The sequence below is a fragment of the Cervus canadensis genome, chromosome 23 (genome assembly GCF_019320065.1).
Source record: "Cervus canadensis isolate Bull #8, Minnesota chromosome 23, ASM1932006v1, whole genome shotgun sequence".
NCBI classification, from domain to species: Eukaryota; Metazoa; Chordata; class Mammalia; order Artiodactyla; family Cervidae; genus Cervus; species Cervus canadensis.
In genome coordinates, this window is record NC_057408.1 from 26,180,315 (window position 1) to 26,187,109 (window position 6,795).

Genomic DNA, 6,795 nt, shown 5'->3' on the forward strand with positions numbered 1-6,795 from the left:
AGCATCACTTTACTCCCTTCAGATTAAAGTCTAAAATTACTTAGGTTTCATAACAGGCACTGTCATGATGTCCAAAACTTCATCCCCACCCCATATTCAGTCTCCTCTCTTTTTGCACATCACCTTCTAAAGGTACAAAGCTGCTCTAGAGTTTCCTGACAGCACTAGACCAACTCACATCTTTGTTCACTGGTATGGCTCCAGCTGAAGAGTATTTTTTCCACTTTTTTTTTTTTTAAATCATCCAACTTCTACTCATCTTCGAAAATTCCAGTCTGGTATTTTTCTTTTGGGGCACTGTACACAAATGCATCTGGAAGTGACCCTTTTCCTGCTACTCTAAATTCACTCATAATATTGGCCTGGTATGTTTGGTTGGCATATGTTTTGTCTTGTCTGTTTCTCTGCTACATGTCATGAAGCGTGTCCTATTTATTTATTTATTTATTGTTGTTAAGTTGCTAACTCATGTCAGGCTCTTTGCGACCCCATGGACTGCAGAATGCCAGCCTCCCCTGTCCTTCACTATCTCCTGGAGTTTGCTCAAATTCATGTCCATCGAGTCGGTGATACTATCCAACCATCTCATCCTCTGTGATCCCCTTCTCCTCCTGCCTTCAGTCTTTCCTAGTATCACGGTCTTTTCCAATGAATCAGTTCTTCTCATCAGGTGGCCAAAATATTGGAGCTTCAACTTCAGCATCCGTCCTTCCAATGTATATTCAGGACTGATTTCCTTTAGGATTGACTGATTTGATCTCCTTGCAGTCCAAGGGACTCTCATGAGTCTTCTCCAGCACCACAGTTCAAAAGCATCAATTCTTTGGCGCTCAGATTTCTTTATAGTTCAACTCTCACATCCATACATGACCACTGGAAAAACCATGGTGGTGGTGGTTTAGTCGCTAAATCATGTCTGACTCTTGTGACCCCATGGACAGAGGAGCCAGACATGATTTAGCGACTAAACTCCATGTTTTAGTCAGACATGATTTAGCCAGACTCCTCTGTCCATGGGATTCTCCAGGCAAGAATACTGGAGTGGGTTGCCATTCCCTTCTCCAGGGTATCTTCCCAACCCGGGAATTGAACCCAGGTCTCCTGCATTACAGGCAGATTCTTTACCAACTGAGCTACCAGGGAAGCTGTTTTCACTTTTTTCCCTTCTATGTATTACAAAGTGACTGGACTGGATGCCATGATCTTCATTTTTTTTAATGTTGAGTTTTAAGGCAGCCTTTCCACTCTCCTTTATTTATGTATTTATTTATTTCAGTATCCTTTATTTATTTATGTTATCTCTAGTTAAAAGCACAATGCCTAAAAGAGAGGAGGCATTCAGATATTTATGAACTTTACTAAAATCAGCATTTTCGTAGCATATTTTCCATGCATCTTATTGTGTGTACTTATCATTTTCACTGTTACTAATATATTTTAATATATATGGTTCATAATACAATTGAGTCTTTTAAGTTAGATAACACTTTTCCCAGCACAGCACATATATCATGTACTCAATGAATATTTGTTATATGAATTCAAGAGGAAAAGAATCACAATGCCAGAATTATTGAAATAATGGTGCAATTATATAAGTGAAATCTGAATGAACTATTTTGGAAATACAAAATAAAGAAAGAGACAATAATTGAGACTAGTGATATGATTTCCATGAAGAAAATCAGAATAGAGCCAACTCCTTATTTTTACTTTGTTTTATTTATAGTTTTTCTATTTTATTTCTTGCTTCTTTGTTTTTCCCACTTGTTTTGTGATGAAATAATGGAAGACACTCAGGAATCCAACTGTTTGAACTCAACAAGGAGTTTAGTTCCTATGGATCTCAGTTTATTCACAGTTAAATGAAAGAACAAAATTTTTGTCTGAAGTTTCTTGATGTTCTAACCTTTTTCTAAGTCTTGACTCCATCTCAACTCACCGTTAGTAGCCTTGATAACTGCTGAGAGGTTCTTTTCTTTTAATGGGATAAAGAAGAGGAAATAAATAAAAACTGTACCAAAAGAGTTTGAAAGAAAGACAAATATTTGTCTATCTACAATTATTGCACTTAATATTAAAATCTGCACATTTAACTTCTTGACAATGAAACCCTTAATAATTAAGTTCAAGCTCTTCTTTCTCTTAAACTGACTAGGATGTTATAATTTTGTATTGATCATAAATTATTCTGGTGAATGTTTCTCCTGCCCAAAATAAACTACTCCAAATTTGTATCCAACTGAAAAACACATATTTTCCCCCCAAACTTGACATGGTTGCTGAAGTGAACATGCTCATTGGATTTGACAGCATAGGCATTATAGTCAAAAATATGGAAAAGGTTTTTTTTTTTGATGGCTTAATCTTTCCATCATCTTTAGATTGCTTAGCTAGTTCTTTCAGAGTTCTACAAATAAAGGCAGATTTTATATTATTGTAAAATAGCTATATTACTTGAGGGTGCAGAACCAAGTTTTGCCAGACCGAGTTTGTTAATGATACTGAGGACTGGGTCACTCGACCATCAGCCATGTGACCTGGTGACTGTGCTCCCTCCGGTTCTGTTTTACTTGACATAAAGAAAGAAAGCAGATGCTTTTCATAGTGCTTATTTCATTGCCAACATCCATGGTCGCTCAATATAGAAGGGGAAATGGAAATGAAGCTTCGCACTAGCATTCTATGATAGTGAAATGAAAGGGGAAGAGGTACTTGTGTCAAAGCCTGCAGCTCTTCCCGACATGTGAGGTTATATTTTCCTTCCTGTCAGGGTAGAGATGGCGTTTCAGATGACTGATCTAAGAAGTGGTAGGTACACACATAGCTGAAGACCATGGACTTAGTCATTCCAAGCAGAACTATGCTTCCATCCTCTTGGTTATATACTCAACTAGGTTAACTTTTTCATGCCATCCCAATTACTCAATTATACTTTTACAAATTTGAAGGCAATACCAGTATTCATTTAGCACAAGAAATTGTATTAAATGTTTAATATTATTGATGACTATATAATATAGACTGCTCATACGTAAAGAAAGTCAGGCTTTTAACTAACCCCATCCTCACCCCAGAACTTTCTGTCTGGGGTGACAGAAACTAAGGACATAGCATATTATCAACAAAACCATATAGATACCATGGAGTCCTTCTCATTAGAAAGAGACTTTAGTGCCCAATCCAAACAATATTGGAAATAAAAGGGTACATTTTGGGGAATGAGTGATGGCAATCCCAGCATTGGATCCAGAAAAATAAAAATGAAAATAGAAATGTCTCTAATTCCAAAGAATTTGGGTTTGACTGTAAGAAAACATTCTTCTTGATTGTGGTGTCATTTTTTAAAAAAAACACCAGGACTATGAATTTTATATGCTCTGACTAAACCTGACATAAATTGGAAGAACTAGTATGAAGTAAGTGGATACAGTGATGGAGAGATCTTTATAGTTTTTGTTCACATACCTTCTTTCAAATTGAAGGATGACTGTTGACTTTTAGGCTAATTAGCTGAATTTTCTGAACCTGTTTCCTTATGATCATTGTAAGGCTTATAATACAATCTTACTGGGAAATTGTGAGGATTGAGTAAAATTGAATGTAGACAGTGGTATAAATTGTTAGCCTTCTTGATCCAGTAGATAAAATATGTTCTATAGTCACTGGTGATTTCCTTGAGAGACAGTGAGGAATGTAAGGGAAAGCCAGTTTTTGAGGATAAAGTCATGAATTTCATTTTTACATAGCTAGTTTTCATTGCTTAACTGCTTTATCACAGAATTCTTCCTCTACCCTGGTTCAGAAATATGTGAGAAGATTTTGAGTCATTTGGTGAGAAATGATCAAATGACTAGAGTTAAAATATATGCTCTGCCCCTTAAAGAGTAATTCAAGGGATATAAACAATAAATATGGTTAAATGTACTGTTTCAAAAAATTGTTTTTTTTTCTTGCTTATAAATATACTGCTTCCATTGATACCTATTGATTTAGGGCATTCTATTTATTCTTAAAATATTCAGATATAGCTAGCAGATTCTGATTTTTGATGTAAAAATTCTTCCATGTGTAAATATTAACATGCTTTTAAGGTTAAAAATGAAAATCACAGTAAAGATATAAAATAATATACATATTAATATTATATACTATATAGAATTTATATTAGATTTTATCATGTTAATACTCAAATTATCAGAAGTACACTTAATAAATGTCTACAATATTATGAACATTTTGTGGATTAATAAAATAACAAGTAAGCTCAGTGACATTATACACATGGAAATATATTTTCTATGAAATAATTAGATGCATTGATTTTGTTTTCCTTTTTCTGTCTTCATTTTTAATCTGCATAGTATTAAAATCTGCACATTTACCAATCAAAAACTGTATCAACATGTTATTGAAACCATATATGGCATCATACTGACTGTGTTTAGAAGATCTTTGCATTTTTGTTAAATTCAGAGACAGCTTTGTGCGGCACGGTAGAGGAACAGATGGTTACAAACCTGGGCGAGTAACACTTCCTAAACTTGTCCTTCACAGTTCCCTCACTACTTTATTTACTTTCACATTTTACTGATTACTTCTATCTTTATGAAAAATCTATTAAATTCATATTATTGACAAGTGACCTTTGTAATAAAATTCTTATAATGAGAAATGTATTTCATTGTGACTAGTAAGTTTTGTACATTATACTTCATGTACTATATATCCCAAGTAAAGGTTATAAAGTTCTTAATGTGACTTCAGACTATTAGGAGTTGAATGTTACCAAGGCTATAACAATAGGCTTATGAAAGGATAGCAAATAGTTTATCTACTTTTTTATGAATTCAGATTGGGAGAATTTCTTGATCTGCTGTTTAATAAGTATTATAAATTAAATGCTCACTGAAAAGTAAAAAAAAAATGCAATCAAAATGAAATTTACCTAATAAAAAATATAAAAGTAGAGTTTAAGATATCTGTTATTCTTTGCTTAGTTTATCTCAAAAGACCTCTCTACATCGTTATTAAAGTATAGGTGAGTCAATGCAGTATATTGCAGATTTTTTATTGTTCCTAGGCATCAACCGATAATATTGTTCTGGCATTTTGTCTATTCTGTAAAGAGAACTTAATCTGAATATTTTGCACTCTGCAATCAGTATCTTTACATAGTTTAAGATTTCAAGAATATGAAACAGAAAAGAAATCAGTACCAAAATAATCTGGACTGAGAAGAAACATTCAAGCACTATCTTGTATATTTTTCAAACATCTGACTTCATCTAATACAATACTTGTGGCCTGATTGTCTGATTTTTCCCTTAACAAATTATCCCAATATTTAGTGTTGCTAAACAATAATCATTTTATTACATACCATAGTTTTCATTTTGTCAGTTTTTTGTGTTTTTTTAATTAGAGATTTGTATGTGTGGCCACTCCCTCACTCTGTGAAGCATCCACTGAGGTCACGTACTGGTAATCGGTGGGCTGATGGATTGGCGATGGAAGGTGTAAATTGGCTCTGTTCACATCTTGAGGGCCCTGGCAGGGCTGACTGGAACACTGCACTCAACTTGGATTATTGATTGGAGTGGCTACACATGACCTGTTCATCCAGATAGTCTCAGGGTAGTTGAAATTCGTACATGGCAGCTCTCTAACTTTGAGCTGGCCTTCCAAGTGACAGTAAAGGAAAATTGCCAGATTCTTAAGGCCTAGTCCAGGAAACTGACAGTGTTACACCTCTAGTGTTTTATTTGCAGATTAATGACAGAACCAGCCAAATTCATGAAGAGAAAAATTAAACTCTCTCAGTGGGAGAAGTAGCAAAAATATTGTGGCTATTTTAATATACTAGTCTTTACACTGGTTACAAATCTATTTACATCCCTCCCACATGAAAAACAATTGTTATATCAAAGTGGCATAATTTGAGGTGGCATATTCTACTATGCTTCACTCAATTTTAAAGTACATGTGACCCTTGAACAACACAGCTTTGAACTGCATAGATCCAGTTATACATGGATATTTTTCAATAAATATAGTACCTGTATTTTTGTTTTACAGATCTTTAAATCAGTATGGGGAAATTTTTTGTGTTTTCACTCCATTAGAGATCACAATATCTGGAATAAATAAAATTGGGGTTTGAGTCTTGATGTTATCTAAGCTGTTTCAGTGTCCTGCCCTTGGGTGAGTCATTTGTCAATTCCTTTGTTTTTGAAGCAGAGAAAGCAGTTTGAGGATTTTCTATTGAATGACGGGGTTAGCATTCGTAACCCCCTCATTCTTCAAGGGTCTACTGTAGTCTTAATAGCTCTTCTGCAGGTAATGCCTGTTTAAAACAGGTTTTATCCAAGGAAACAAATGAATCTGTGCTTTGTCTGCTCTAGGCTCATCACTTTTTTGGAAGGAACTGGGGTTCTTGTTCTGAAACTTTTCTCTCAGAGTCAGCCTTGGTATTTTTACACAGATCGTATGTTATGTGTTTGTATGACTTTGGGCAGAAACCAACAGAGATTATGGAAGGAAATGCTAAATAAAAATAGGAAACAAAACATAAAACCAGTGCTACACTGCTTTTTTTTTTAACTCTAGGGTACATAAACCATAAGCCATGGCAGGTTTATGCCATTAAGCGGGTATAATATGCATCTTGTGGTTAGAAGTTCTGCATTTGTGTATGGCTGGGAGCACAGTTATGCAAATAATTCAAGTCTCAATTCTTTTCTTGATAGCACATGAATTGAGTTGGGATACACATAAGAGTTCTCCCCCAGCCAT

At 34.7% G+C, this 6,795-nt stretch overlaps 1 non-coding gene across 1 annotated transcript; it reads right to left on the bottom strand.

The window, feature by feature from the left end:
• Positions 1-1,071: 1,071 nt before the first annotated feature.
• On the bottom strand, positions 1,072-1,143 carry TRNAY-GUA. Its single transcript has one exon. It is a non-coding gene; the product is annotated as a tRNA-Tyr (tRNA).
• Positions 1,144-6,795: the final 5,652 nt, after the last annotated feature.